At 33.6% G+C, this 16,631-nt stretch overlaps 1 protein-coding gene across 11 annotated transcripts in view; it reads right to left on the bottom strand.

Annotated features, from left to right (window-relative positions):
* The window catches only part of LOC105467940 (cadherin 18), a 1,130,742-nt gene that overhangs the window by 358,224 nt on the left and 755,887 nt on the right, over positions 1 to 16,631 (bottom strand). The window contains exon 1 of one of the 11 annotated variants that reach the window (XM_011717777.3): positions 5,003 to 5,163. The exons of the other annotated variants lie outside the window; for them this stretch is intronic. The gene's annotated coding sequence lies outside the window, so the exon portion shown is untranslated. Of the gene's footprint in view, positions 1 to 5,002; positions 5,164 to 16,631 lie in introns of those variants that run through there. 11 annotated transcript variants of the gene reach the window in all.

Here is a 16,631-nt window from a genome sequence, read left to right as displayed (position 1 = left end):
ACTCCTTTCTACTTCCCCACTCATCAGTGTTTATCCAGGAAATATCATGGCCTGCGCTTAACTTTCTATGCTTACTGTTTCCTGACTATGCCTTCATCTCCAGCCCTCTATGCACTTGAATAAGCTCTTTTTTCTAAGTAAAAAGTTCATGTATCTCTTGTAATGACTAGCCATTACATTACCATTCCCCAAGCGAATCTTCAGAGCTCATCCAATCTGTTTCCAAGGTTCCTGTTCTCTATCTATGGTCCCATGAATCACATGATATGGCACTAATTCATTTACTTGTTTGTCTTTCAAACTAGACTGTAACTCTCTGTCAAAGTTTAACTCTAATGTCAATATGTTCAGTGATTAGCACAGACTGGTGTTCATGGTCAAGACTAAATTGAATGAGCAAAGAAACTCATGTTTGTATTGGTATAAGTTTTGAATTTCCCATTTATTACTTAAGTGACTTTGGGTAAATTTTCTCATATGTAAAAATGGGTCTAATAACCTCACGAAATCTTTGGAACAATTAATCAAAATTAATTAGAGGGGTCAAGAATACCTGGATGGCTCAGTCAAAATATACCACAAGTCCTGGAAAAATAAAAGTCAAAGTACCTCCCTTAAGTAAGTGATATGGTTTGGATCTGTGTCCCCACCCAAATCTCATATTGAATTGTAATCCCCAGTGTTGGAGGTGGGTCCTGGTGGGAGGTGATTTGGTCATGGGAGTGGTTTCTCACAAATGGTTTAGTATCAACTTCTTGGAACCACCCTCACAAAAATAAGTGAGTTCTCCTGAGATCTGATTGTTTAAAAGCGTGCAGCACCTCCCCGCCTCTCTCTTGCTCCTGCTTTTTCCATGTGATGTGCCTACTCCTTGTTTACCTTCCACCATGATTGGAAGTTTCCTAAGACAGTTTCAGAAACAGATGGTGCCATGCTCCCTGTATAGCCTGAAGAGCTGTGAGTCAATTAAACCCATTATTTTTATAAGTAATCCAGTCTTGGGCATTTCTTCATAGCAATGCAAGAATGACCTATTACCATAAGAGTAGCCTGCTCTTTGCAAGATATGTAATGTTACATGCATCATTTATGTGTGTTTGTTATTTTTTTTTTAATTCTTTGAATTATTCCATGACCTGGATACAAAGAAACTATCTTAACTATAATTTAGATGTATATTTTTTAAAAGAAACTAAAAATGATTAAGAGATATTCATTAACATCTTGGTAATATTTAACACTGTACATTTCTTCTTAGTAAGGGCTAATGGTTTGTATTCATGTAATGTCCAGTATATATATAATTTTAAAATGTTTATCATATAAGTTTTGAAAACATTTTTGGAAACACACATTTTTCAAAGTAACCACATTAATGCAGGCCTCAAATCGATGTATACCCACAAATAAATTCAATATTAGGTATAATAAGAAACTTACAATGAAATTGAAATAATTTAGTTTTTCTCTAGAGTGTATTCTTTAATAATGTATACAGTATACTAGCTTAACTTTCCTATAAAACTAGGAATATGATTCCCCTCTTTTGGGATATATCATTTTTCTTAATTTATAAAGAAACTTGATGGCTTCCTTAAAATATAATACTTAATATCATTATTCATATTTGTAAGAAAATGGTGTTAAATTTTTCAGCATGCCATACATATCCCAGAGTTACACATGAAATACTGAGTGAGACCAACTTAGAAGTTAAAAGTATGTTATAAGTAGTTTTTCTTAAAAATGTAACTCCACAGGAGTCACATGCAGTGTAACTCTGAGACATTGCACTCCTACATTTCAACTAATGGGTACGTTTGATAAAATGTTCCAAAAGGAAAAAGACTTGGGTGGTGTTTTTATAAATACATGTAAAATAATAGCTTTAAATGGTCTGATTATTCATTGTTCTTTATATTTCTATTCAGGTTCAACTTTACCTTCCACCATTACACTCATACACTTGTTAATATTGTCCACTGTGAGACCACACTGTAAGCCTATTTTATCGACTCGACAACACTTCTAACCTAGGACTATGCCATTATATGCCATCTACATGATGAAGAGAGTGAAACACATCTAAACTGGTACTACCACAATTTCACAATCTCTAACCTTGAATTGTTCTCAGTGTTCTTTTATCCTATTGTACCACATAAACTACATCGTCCATGCCATATTTTCAATTAGAACCCATTTCTCAATTTTAATAAACCACACTTAAACATCTTATCATGAAAAACAAAACATTTTATCAAAAGTTATATCCTCTTAAAATCTCATAATCCATATGCTGAATAATTATAGCACTTAGAACACATAATGTCTGATCACATGCCACTGCATATTATTTGCTTCTTCCAAGATGCCTCTCACAAGTTTAACGCCTGAAAATTTTACTTATTCTTCAAGCAAAATACCATTTTTTTATTTCCTCAAATTTGAATCCTTACCATGATACGTGTGTTAAATACTCCCTTTTCTGTGCACCCATAACACATTGTAAACACTTGATTTTGTCTTCCAAAATTTCATCAAATTTTTTTCTCAAACTACACTATGTGCAGGTTCACTAATAATCAATCCCAAAGGGGGATTTCCACTGTGCATGGGATAGCAAAGACCGTCTCTATGCCAACCACCAGAAACAGGAGTCTGAACGTTTCCAACCCTAGTATCCTGGGCTGCAGTTTCACCAATTGCCTGAGTCCCGTGAGACAGAACATACTCACACACAATAAGTTATATGAAATGGATTTATTACTTGGAGATACTCAGCAGGAAGCAACAGAACTCTGGGATTCATTGTGAGCTGGTCCACAAAGGCTCAGGAAAGCTGTCTGGGGTGGATGGAGTCTTGACTCCCTTGTGCTCCATCGCAACTGAGGGACTTAGAAGGAAGTCAGACCCTCTTGGGTTGAATGCCTCAGGGGGCCATGTGACACACTGGACTAAACTTTGAAGGGTATTCTGCTTCCAGGGGAAAGAAGAACAAAGACTGTGCTGCCCAAAGCAGGTCCTTTTTCACTCAAGATGTTACATTATCTAGGAGGGACAGAAGCAGAGCCCATTAGGCAGCTTCTCCCTCTCAAGGTACTACATTCCAACCACATTCTACAGTTATTCTGAAAACTATATGCAAGAGAGGGGGTAGTGACTGAGTCAGTCAGGGCTACCCAGGGACAATCCAGCAGACTGTGAACTTTCTAAAAAGCAAGACTTATATACACTGTTGTTTCTCACATACTTGGAGTAGAGTGGGCATAAAAGCTGTCATTTGAATGAATTTCTGAATTGTCTAATAACATACATAAACTTAATCTAATAAACAAACAGTTAAAAATAAGAGCCTAAGTGAACTAAACTGTAATTGAGGCTTTCAATAAAAATTAAATTTTAATATGGCTTGATGATTTTTAATAACACCCAATAATGCCGACATAAACCAAACTATTGCAAATCCAATATTGCAGGCAAATTTGCTGTCTCTCTGTTATGTTTTTAATAAGCGTTCTTTATCATATTCTGTTACGTGCAAATTACTGTACTATGGTCTTTCAGGATTCCAAGAGAAAAGTCAAATGAAGGCAACCCATAATATAACTCTAAACTGAAAACAGAAATATATATATAAAACAAAAATTCCACATTGCTGTTAAATTTGTATACTTTATTAAAATGTGAAAGTTCTTTTTATATTATATATCATTTTATCTTCACTGTATGGTAACTGGAAGATGATAAAATAAGATATATGCTAGTCACACACAAAAATATTTGAGATGAGAAGTAGTATTCCTGCACACTTGAAAGTGTTCAATTTTAAGAAGAGGACACCATTTTATGTGAGTTTCAAAGTTTTTACTTAAGGATTTTTATTTTCTATAATAATAATAATAATTATTATTATTATTTTGAGGTAGAGTCATCCAGGCTGGAGTGCCATGGCACAGTTATAGCTGACTTTAGCCTCAATCTCCCAGGCCCAAACAATCCTTCCACTTCAGTCTCCTGAGTAGCTGGGACTTCAGTCATGCACCACCATGCTCAGTTAACCTTTAAATTTTTTGTAGAAATGGCATCTCCTTAGGCTGGTATCATACAAACCTCCTTTCTTGGCATCCCAAAGTACTGGATCAAATATTATTAAACCCATGTAATCAATACTTCTTTCATCTTTCAGCAAAGATTTATTGAGCATCCATTATAGACTAGTCACTAATGCTAGACATTACTGATTAATTATACAAAGGATGTCCTTGCTGTTATGTGAGAATTCATAAAAATGTAAACAAATAAATAGAACAATATTTTTAAGCAACAGCATGTGTGATGGCAGAAAAGAAGACAAAGTAAAATAAATAAAACACAAATAAGACATTTGTGTTTCAAAGATAAGTGAATTTAGAACATTTCAAAATGAGTGGTCAGAGAGAAGGAATCTCTAAAAGGCCTGATATTTGAAAAGGCATGAATCATAGAGAAGCCAAACATGAAGATGTGAAGTAAAATATTTCCAGACAGGGAAAACAACAATTGAAAAAGATCCCTTATTTCAAGATGAGCTTATCATGAGCAAGAAAATAAAACCCAGCTGTGCTCAAAAACAGTGGAGCTGGCAGTGGTAAATGATGAGAGATAGCATCAGAGACAGGCAGGATTCAGAACACCAAAAGCCTTTGAGGATATTGGGTTTTATTTTAATTTTTTGTTGTACAAGATGCATACCATGCAATCTACCTACTTAAAATTTTAAGTAGAAACTATAGTATTGTTCGGTATAAGTGCAAGGTTGTACAGCAGATCTCTAGAAGCATTTTATTTTGCATGATGGAAACTTTTTCCCCACTAAGTAGCAACTCCCCATTTCTCCCTCCCACAACCACTGGCAATCACTATTTCACTTTCAGCTTCAGTGGGTTTGATTACATCTGATATCTCATAGAGGTGGAAACATGTAGTATTTGTCATTCTGTGACTAGCTTATTTCACTTACCCTGAAGACTTGAAGTTTAATCCATATTATAATACAGGATAGGATTTTCTTCTTTTGTAAGGCTGAATAATATTCCATTGTGTGTACATAACAAAATTCCTTTACTATTCGTCTGTCCGTGGACACTTAGGCTGTTTCCACCTCTCTTTTGCTTACTGTGAACAATGCTGCAATGAACATGAGAGTATGGATACCTCTTTAAAATCTTGATTTAATTTCTTTTGAATAAATAAAAATAAGATTGTTGGATCATATAGTAGTTCTATTTTTAATTTTTAAAGGGAACTTCATAATGTTTACATTGGAGCTGCACCATTTAACATTCCCATCAAGAATGCACAAGGGTGCCAGTTTGTCCATATCTTTGCCAACAATTGCTATTTCCTGGGTTTCTTTCTTTTTTTGTTTTGTTTTTTAAATATATAATGACTATTTCGACAGGTATGAAATTATATATCATTGTGTTTTTACCTGCATTGCCTTGATGATTAGTGGTGTTGAGGATGTAATATACCTTTTGGTCATTTTTATTATGTGTTTGTTGGAGAAATGTCTACTCGAGTATTTTCCCCCATTTTTATTTCTACAATTCAAATTTATACTCAAATAAAAATATTGGCCAGGCACGGTGGCTCACGCCTGTAATCCCAGCACTTTGGGAGGCTGAGGTAGGTGGATCACCTGAGGTCAGGCATTCGAGACCAGCCTGGCCAATATGGCGAAACCCCGTGTCTACTAAAAATACAAAAAAAATTAGTTGGGTGTGGTGGCACGTGCCTGTAATGCCAGCTACTCAGGAGGCTGAGGCAGGAGAATCACTTGAATCTGGGAAGTGGAGGTTGCAGTGAACCCAGATTGTGCCATTGCATTCCAGCCTGGGCAACAAGAACAAAACTCTGTCTCAAAAAAAAAAAAAAAAAAAAAAGTGTGTGTGTGTGTGTGTGTGTGTGTGTGTGTGTGTGTGTATGTATAGTTTTATAAATTATATATATATGTATAATTTTATTTTTTGTGTTCCAGTTGTAGAAATTCCTTACATGTTTTAGATATTAACTCTTTAACAGGTATATGGTTTGCAAATATTTTCTTCCATTCTGTAGGTTGTCTTTTCACTCTGTTGATTGTTTCCTCTGCTGTGCAGAAGCTTCTTAGTATGATGTAGTCCCACTTGTCTATTTTTACTTTTGTTGCCTGTGCATTCATATCCAAAGAATTATTGCAAAGAGCAATGTTATAAAGCTTTTCCTCTATGCTTTCTTCTGGAAGTAGCACACTTTCATGTTTTATGTTTCAACCTTTAATCCATGTGAGTTTGTTTGTATGAATAGTGCAAAACAACAATCCAATTTCATTCTTTTGCATGTGGAAATCCAGTTTTCTCAACATAACTTGTTGAAGAGATATACCATCTATTTTCCTTGGCATATAGAGGTATATTCTTGGCATTCTTGTCAGCTCCTACATGTATGGCTTTACTTCAGGGCTCTTTGCTCTCCTTTACTGGTTTGTATGTCTATTCATACGTCAGTGTTACAGTGTTTTGATTATTGTAGGTTTCTAATACGTTTTGAAGGAAGTGTGAAGCCTTCAGCTTTGTTTTTTCTCAAGATTTTGTCTTATTTATGTAAAAAAAAAAAAGAAAAAAAAAGTCACTGGGATTTTGATAGAGGTTCATCGAAATCACAGATAGCTTTGGACAGTATCAACAGCTTAACAATATTAAGTCTTTCATTCCATGAACCTGAGATGCCTTTCCATTTATTTGTGTTTTCATTACTTCAGCGATGTTTTGGAGTTTTTAGTTTACAAGTCTTTTGTACATTGGTTAAATTTATTTCTAAGTGTATTATCCTTTTTGATGCTTTTGATCATAAATGGTATTCTTTTCTTAATTTCCTTTTTTGATTACTCATTATTCAGTCCATAGTAACACAACTGATTTTTGAATGTTTATTTTGTACCCTGCAACTTTTCTGAATTTATTCGTTCTAACATTTCCATGTGGAATCTTGAGGTTTATCTACATATAAGATCATGCCATCTGTGAATACAGATAATTTTACTTCTTCCTTTCCAATATGGATTTATTTGATTTACTTTCCTTGCCTAATTGCTCTGACTAGAACTTCAAGTGCTATATCAAATAGAAGTGGTGATAGTAGGTATCCTTGCCTAGATCCTGATTGTAAGAAAATATAATTTCAGTTTTTCACCATTGACTATGTGTTAATTGTAGGTTTTCAATACATGCCTTTTTTGATGTTGAGGTAATTTCCTTCTATTTATAGTTTCTTAAGTGTTTTTATAATAAACTTTTCAACTGCCTTTCTGCATCTTTGAGATAGGCATGTGTTGCTGTTGTTGCTGCTGTTGTTTGTCAATCTGTTACTGTGGTATATTACATTGATTTATTTTTACATATTGAACAATTATTGTTTGCAAAGAAATAAGTCCCACTTGTTAACGAAGTATCTCTTAATATGCTGCTGAATTTAGCTTGCTAGTATTTTGTTGAGTGTTTTTGCATTTATGTCCATTGGAAATACTGGACTGTAGTTTTCTTTTATTTTAGCATCCTTGTTAGTTGCTTTCATATCAGAGATGGTGGTTTCAATGCAATTAGTTTAAAAGTGTTCCTTTCTTTTCATCTTTTTGGAAGAATTTGAGAAGAATTGGCATTAATTCTTCTTTAAATATTGGAAGAACTAAAGTTCACCAGGGAAGCCATCAGATCCTGACCATTATTTGTTGTTGTTCTGAGGTTTTTGATTACAGATTTCATTTTCTTACCAGTTGTAGGTTTGTTCAGATTGTTTATTTCTTGGGAATTCAGTCTTAGTAGGTTGTATGATTCTAGATATGTATTCATTTATTCTAGATTATCCAATTTGTTGGCATACATGTATGAATGTTGATAGTAGCCTCTTATAATCATTTATTATTTCTGTGACATCAGTTGTAATATTCCTCTTTCATATCTGATTTTGTTTAGTTGATCCTCTCTTTTTTTTTCTTAGCCTAACTAAAGGTGTGTCTATTTGTTTATCTTTAAAGAATAAGAAAATTCTTTTTTTCTGTTCTTTATTACACTTACTTCAAATTTAACTTTATTATTTCTTTTTTCCACTACTGCTGATTTTTAGCTTAGTTTGTTCTTTATTCAATTTCTTGAGGTATAAAAATAGGTTAAGATATGTATTTTTAAAATTTATGCTTTTACTAGTATAAACTTCTCTTTTAGAACTGCTTTTGCTGTATCACGTATACTTTGGTAGATTCTGTTTCCTTTTTGGTTGGCCCCAAGATATTTCCTAATTTCTCTTGATTTTTTTCTTTGACCTTTTGGTTATTAGAGAATGTGCAGTGTAATTTCTACATATTTACAAATGTTCTGTTTTTATTTTGCTATTTATTTCTACCTAACATCCATGTAGTTGGAAAATACACCAGCTATCACTTTATACTTCTTGAAACTGTAAAACTTGTTTTGTGGCCCAAAATGTGATCTATCCTAGAAAATGGTTCATTTCTACTAGAGAAGAATGTGTGTTTTGATGTAGTTGGGTGTAATGTTGCGTATATGTCTTTTAAAGCTAGTTGGTTCATAGTGTTGTTCAAGTTCTCTGTTTCTTTTTTTTTTTTTTTTTTTTTTTTGAGACGGAGTCTCACTCTGCCGCCCAGGCTGGAGTGCAGTGGCCGGATCTCAGCTCACTGCAGGCTCCGCCTCCCGGGTTCACGCCATTCTCCTGCCTCAGCCTCTCCAGTAGCTGGGACTACAGGCGCCCGCCACCTCGCCCGGCTAGTTTTTTTTTTGTATTTTTTAGTAGAGACGGGGTTTCACCGTGTCAGCCAGGATGGTCTCGATCTCCTGACCTCGTGATCCGCCCGCCTCGGCCTCCCAAAGTGCTGGGATTACAGGCTTGAGCCACCGCGCCCGGCCAAGTTCTCTGTTTCTTTAGTGACTTTCTCTCTGCATGTTCTACACATTATCAAAAGTTTAGTATTGAAAAGTTCTACTATTATTGGGTTATTCTCTATTCAATTCTGTCAATATTTGTTTTCTATATCTAGGTGCTCTGATGTTGGATGCATATATATTTATAATTGTTTTTCTCTGCAGAGTTAATACATTTATAATTATATAATGTCCTTATTTGTCTCTTCCTACAGTTTTTAACTCAAATAATATTTTGTATGATGTAAGTATAGCTTTCCCTTGCTCTCTTATGGTTAACATTTGCATGGAATACATATATCAATATATGTATATTATATGTATTATCCTTTCTCTCTCAACTGCTATGTGTCCAGAAATCTAAAGTGAGTCTATTGTAGAAAGCATATAATGTGAGCTTGTTTTTATTCATTCAGCCACTATTTTTTGATTGGAAAATTTAATCCATTTATATTTAAAGTAATGATTGAGAGGGAAGAATTTGCTATAGCCATTTTTTTATTGTTTTCTATCTATCTTGTAGCTATTTTTTTCCCTGTTTTCCTCTCTTGCTATCTTGCTTTGTGTTTTTTAAATTTCTTTTAGTGGCATCCTTTGATTTTTTCTCCTTTTAATTTATGTATCTAACACAGTATTATTTTTTGTGCATACAATGGGACTTACAGAAACCTTCTTATAGTGATAACAATCTATTTTAAGCTGATAACAACTTATATTCAATTGAATACAAAAACTCTACACTTTTACTTCTCCCACACAAACATGCCTTATGTTAACGATGTCACAAATACATTTTTATGTTGTATGCCCATTAATATATTTGTTATTTTTATACTTTTGTCATTTACTTTCATACCAGAACTTAAAGTGATTTATACACCACTGTTACATCATTCCAGCATTCTGCTTTTGCCTATATATTTACCTTTACTATCAAGCTTAATACAGTCGATCCTTGAACAGCATAGATTTTTAACTATAAAGTTCTATTTATTAGTGGACTTTTTTTCAGCCCAATGTGGAGCTAAAATAAAGTATTGAGGAGATGTGAAACCTATATATAGGGAGGGCCATCTTTTCATGTATGTGGGCTCCACATGACCAGCTGCTGGACTTGATTACATACAGATTTTGGTATAAACATGGGGTCCTGAAACTGAACTTCCATATATACTGAGGGGTAGCTGTACTTTCATATATTTTCAAATTGCTGTTTAGCATGCTTTCACTTCAAATCAAGGACTCCTTTTGGCATCTTTTGTAAGGCAGGTCTTGTGGTAATGAACTCCCTCAGTATTTAGTCTATGAAAGTCTTCATCTCTTCACTTTGAAAGGTCAGATTTGCTGGATATAATATTTTTTGTCAGCAAGTTTTTTTTTTTCTTTTTCTTTTATCTTTAGCACTTTGAATATATTATCCTGCCCCTTCTGGCCTCCATGGTTTCTGCTGAGAAATCTGTTCATAGTCTTGTGGAAGTTCTCTTTCATGTGATGAGTCACTTTTCTTTGTTTCTTTCCAAAATCTCTTGTCTTTGACTTTTAGCAGTTTAATTATAATGTTTCTTAGCAAGTATTGTGTTTAAGCTATTTCAAATTCACTGGGCTACTTGCATCTATTATATCTATTTATTTTCCAATATTTTGGAAGTTTTCTGCCATCATTTCTTTAAGTAAACTCATTGATATTTTCTCAACTTATTCTTTGTATTGGAATCTTACAATGTGCATACTGATCTACTTGATGTTGTTCCATATTTTTTTCCTTCAGTGTTTTTTCTCTTTTCTTTTCCTCCATAGACAGAATAATTTCAAATGGCCTGTCTTTAAGTTATCTGATTCTTCATTCTTGTTCAGATCTGCTATAGAACATTTGTACTAATATTTTCAGTTTAGTTGTATTATTCAGATCCCAAATTCTTGGTTCTTTTTATATATTTAATCTCTTTGTTGATATTCTCATTTTGTTTATGCATTGTTTTCCTGAGCTTCTTTAAGCATTTTTAAGATGGTTATTTTGAATTCTTTGTTATATATTTCATATACTTCCATATTTAGGGTCAGTATCTAGAGATTTACATGTCTCTTTTGATTGAGTCCTGTTTTCCTGTTTGTTCATTTTCCTTTTAACTTTGTGTTGGTGTCTACGTATGTGAAAGTCAGCCACCTCTTCCAGTCTTTACAAAATGGTTTCCAACAGAGAAAGACTTTCTCCAACTAAACTGAGATTCTTCAGATCACTCAAACTTTCTCTGTGGACATCTCTTCTTTTGACTTATGTGTGTATATTCCGAATTAGAGGAATCTTCTGATTTCCCCTTTTTTGAGATCTCATAATTTCTTGCTCTTTCTGACCTCTGTATGGTGTACCACACATCTGCTGAAGAAGCTGCACAATGCTTGACTCTCTTTTGCTCTCAGTGGTTCCCATGCATCTAGATTATGGTGGGCCCATCAGTGTTTTCATGGGGCTATACAAAAGGCAGGTCCTCAGGCAGCCCCTTGGTAAGACCAGAATATTTGACATACTCTTCACTCTTTTTGTCCCTTGAGGGAGAGGCCACTGAGCTGTATCAGACTCTGTGTTCTGTGGCACAAGTCTTCCGGAGCAGGCAGGAAACTGTCTGGCTATTTTTTGTTTTTTTCCTCAGGTGCATTAGGCATGAAGAGTACATCCAGTTCTATCAGCGCTCTGAGACAAGTGAGACAAAAATCAGTCTCTCAGTAGCTTCCATGAAAAACTAGAATGTTGGACACATGCTCCAGTATCTCTCCTTCCTTAACTGGTGTGAAATCAGGAGGTTAAAGTTTCCTTCTGATCACATGATGCTTTACCAGGGTGAGGTATTATGATGAGAGGGTGACACACTTTCCTATCAGCTTCGATTCAGCTTGTTTCACACTCACCTGATACGGAGGAGGAGCCTCTTAACCAGTTTCTAAATTATCCGAAACAGAAGTGGTCCGTGTATTGTTGAAATAATGTCTCCATGAGAAGGAAGAAGAGCCTGGGGCTTTCTATTCTACCATATTGTTAATATAACTCAAGATATTGGATTTTATGCTAATTGAAACAGGAAGACACTACAGTGTTTTGAGGAGTGTATCACATAAAATGATTTTAAAAGTCATTCTAGCTTCCATGGGGAGAATGCAATATAGGGCACCGAGAAGATTAAAAGAAGTAATGTAGGACTGGTTTGAGAACTACTGCAGAAGTGCAGGTGAGAAATGATGGTAGTGAAGATAAAGATGATAGCATATAAAATGCTATACATATGTATCATATAAAATGCTATATATATAGATGATAGGTATGTATATATTTTATATATAATATACCTATATGCATACAATGTGTGTATATATACATTTTATATAGGCTATATTATATACATACACAAGTATGTATATAATATAGCCTATATAAAAACTAAGGCTATGTGTTAAACTTTATGATAGATGAATTAAAAGAAGAATACAACTCAAAAGAATCAGAAAAGGTAGGGAGTAACAAATCAATCTACTATTTACAAATAAATAGTTGTGTTTCCAAATTTAGTAAATGTTTGCTATTCATAAGGGATTTGAAAGGAAATGTGGAGTTTGCAGCCAATTAAGCTAGTCTCAGCTCAGTGGAAAGGTCAGGACTAAAGGTATTAGCATGAGAGTCAGCAGGATTCCTTGTAAAGTTAAATTCATGGAGTATATGATTAACGTAGAGAAGAGTATAGGGCATAGGGCACAGTTCTGGGCATTAAATATCTAGAGTTAATAGTAGAGGATCAGGAACCTATAAATAAAAAGAAGAAATGTGCAGTGAAGTGGGTTGAGAAAGATGGGGTAGCATAGAAGCCTAGAGAACAATGCGTTTTAAGGTGGAAAGGATTGAACCACCAATTAAATCAATATATTTATTCATACAATACCCAGATACCATAAATGTACACTTTGTGTTGAATGTATGTTAATATTTATGTACAGAATGAAGTATACAAATTAGCATTTCAAATATATATATGTGTGTGTGTGTATATATATATGTGTATATATCTATATACATGGACACATAAAGGTCCTCTATATTGCATATACTCCACTAGATGCTTAAAATCATTATCTTATTAAAGTAAGTTGTTTTATGACTATTTTCTAGTTGAAAATACTAAGATATATCATTGAAGTCATTTGTCTGAGATGAATTTTGAGTACAGCTCTGTTTTAGTCCAGCATCATTTTCTAACACAGGATTTAAATTGACATGGATTTGAATTATCATGCTTTTGTAACCTTGTGTCATGGTCTTTGAGACATAAGTTAATATCAAAAAATTTCAATTCCCTGAGAGCTGAATGAATATGATAATAGTATTTAAGTCATAGATAGAATTACATGAAGTGAAAGAAGATAAAAGACTGATAAATCTTACTGATTAATAATAAGCCCTTAAAATGTATGTAATATCGTTTTTGTTATATAGGTATACCATTTCAACATTTGACTCATATTTATTTTTATTACATGGTACTTTTTGTCCCATTCATAAAATTTAAAGATAAAAATTAGGCATGAAATGTAATATCTTTTATTATAACTAGTATACAATCTTAAAATTATAAAGTAAATGTATGCATGATTATAATGAACTACAAATAATGTTTAGGGTAGACGTGATTTTTATTTCTACTACATTATCATTATCTTTCCACCAGCTTAGAAAAATCAAAGTCATGCATATTCAAATGTCTTCTAATACCCTCAATAAGATAAGAAGCTTACAGTTTAAATAAGTCTGATTCTCCTGTCCTTGCAAACTAAGATAAACTCTAGGAACAACCTCCGTATAGTGAAGTTTTTTATACGACTAAGAAATTGTATTTTGATAAATTGATTTGTGGCAAACGGAAAGAAAGTAGGGAGACTGTAGAGGACCTTAGTCATCTATTTTGCTATCACTCTCCCAGACCTATAAAAGGAAAAGTGACCTTAATTTTTTTAAAGTGTTACTAAATTTTGAGATATTGATAGAATGACACACATTAACTATCTAATTTTCTGAGACGGTTTAAAAAAGTAACAGGTTTTTACATTTACTATCTGAAAACTCATTGAGATTTTATTTGCAATTGTCTGTACATATATCCAGTTCTTACATCACCCCATTTATGCTACTTTACAACTTCTAACAATTAGGGAACAAATAAGGCAACATATTTGCATAATATAGTCATTCAAAAGACTGAATATATCTCCTGGTTGCAAAAAGGTCCTAGTGGATATTCCAATGAATTTTTATTGGGTATTAAGGTATAACTTTGTTGAATATTAGTGAAAAATAATAATAAGATTCATAAAAACAACAAAACAGTATAATGTCCTCGAGAGTATCATTAGATAATTTGAAGATCCATTTATATGTGGAATTTGCCATGTTGTTAATATAACTGCTGCACTGTGGTCCTATAAAAATAAAGGCTTTTCAGCTGATATAACTTTGTCAGGAATATTTATAAGGCTTTTATATCCGCTTTTCCAGAGAATTAAAAGCATATTCTCTAGGTCTATATTTTTGTTCTTAAAATGTTTATCATTATGTTTCTATTATTTGCTCTTATTATAAAAATTTTACCAGTTTATGCAATAAAATAAATAAATAAATAAATAACAATAAAATTGGGTATAAAAAGAAAAACCAAAAAAACCAAAAACCCGAAACTTCCCTTCTTCCCTTCTACCTTCCAAATGAATGTACATATATAGTCCTGGAGATAAATAAATAAAATAAATAACAGTTATATCAACAAGCAGAATAAATGAAAGAAGAAAGCTAAATTGATCATTATTTATACTGAGTCATGTTATATTAATATTTTCTAATTGCTTTTGTCACAATTATAAATGCATTTTATGCCTCTTATATACCTATTTTTTTTACTACCCCATACCACATATTGTAGAATGCAAAATAATTTAATATTCAATATCTTCCTGAAGAATATATATATGTGAATAGATATATATTCCCCTTGCAAAACATATACAGTGTCAAGTAGACAATAATCTCTTTTGGTTCAAAAGATTAACTTAAAATCTCTGTGTTTAAACTCCAGAGAAAGTCAGCCTTTTAGTTCATTAGCTGATAAAATAGAGTTTTCTATGTTACACAAGAAACAAAGGGAATGTATGTATAGAATGTATTTCTAATAGCATTGTTTTGTATACGTAGATAATTAGATGCATCTCAGAAAAGGTCAAATAGGAATAAAATGGATTATTTGCAACATGTCACCCGTATCATGTCAACCTCATAAATTACCAAAATAGAAAAATTCTTCATTACACAATTTGTCCTTCCTGGAGAGACTATCTAGATTGACCAGGTGGTAGATTAACCAGGTAGTAAGGGCTTTGGGGTCAAGCTGATTTCAGTTTTAGTTTTGGTTCACCACTCATTATTAGTTGACTGGTGTTACCTAAGCAAGTCAAAACTTCTGCTAGACTCTTGGGTTCTCATGCTGGAAAAGAGCATAATGACAACTGCTCAGTATGAATAACTAAATTGTTATATGAGATATCTCCAAGAGCCTATCTTGCATCAGTCCCTGAAGTGTACTTAGTAATAATATTATTATTAGCATCATCAGTAAAACAGTAACCATTCTCATTGTTTACTTTTGGGGAGGGCACTCAGACATTTGTGAAGCATTTGCTTGTAGGTCTGGGCCTTGAGAAATTATATGTGTGCACATACATCCAAATAGAAAGTAATGAGGTTTCTAAAGTCCTTCTGTTTCACACCCACTGGATAGCTTTATTGAAACTCTTACCAAATATTCTCTACTTTTTATTATCTGTCTTAGAATTCAACCTTTATATATTCATCATAGATAGTAAAAGCCATGACATACCATGATGCCACTGTTTTGGTGATAAATTAGGGAGGTTACAAATATTCCCTTTTTATTTTCTCACTGAAAAACTTACTGAGTTGCCCTGTTCGCTTTTATGAAAACCCATACTCTACCTACTCTTCCTCCAATAACTGATTTTTAAAAGTGAGAATTTGAATACTGGTTTCTAGGAATCCATTTGGCCAAACAGAGCACATGTATTCTTCCTGTATAATCCAGAGCAACCAGTGGCCTTCAGGACTATTGAAAACTGCACTTATAAATGGAATTATCCCAGAAACATCTGGTATGAAATTGGATGTGTACATCAGCATTAATTCCATATCCCATTGAATTTTACTAAAAAGCAATGAGTACAACAAGATTGTGAAAAATAAAGAATAAAAAAAAAGAAATACTTGCAATGCATCCCCCAATAAAACTGAGAGGCATGTGTATTAGTCTTTTGGGGATGCCATAACAAAACACCATAGAGTACATGGCTTAAATAACAGAAATATATTTTCTCACTGTTCTGGAGACTAAAAGTCCTGTATCAAGGTTTTGGCTGACTTGGTTTCCGATAAGTTCTCTTTTCCTTGTTTGCAGATGGCCACTTGTTCCCTATGCCCCATGTGGCCTTTCCTCAATGTATGCTCTTGGGCAGAGAGAGAGGAAGCTCTCTGCTGTATCTCTAATAAGGACACCAATTCTGTTAGAGCAGACTGACCTTATGACCTCATTTAACCATAATTACTTGCTTAGAGGCCCCGTTCCAAGTATAGCC

This window comes from Macaca nemestrina, chromosome 6 (genome assembly GCF_043159975.1).
Source record: "Macaca nemestrina isolate mMacNem1 chromosome 6, mMacNem.hap1, whole genome shotgun sequence".
In the NCBI taxonomy this organism is placed as follows: Eukaryota; Metazoa; Chordata; class Mammalia; order Primates; family Cercopithecidae; genus Macaca; species Macaca nemestrina.
The sequence above is the reverse complement of the archived record's forward strand: the minus strand, read 5'-3'. Positions and strand labels throughout refer to the sequence as shown.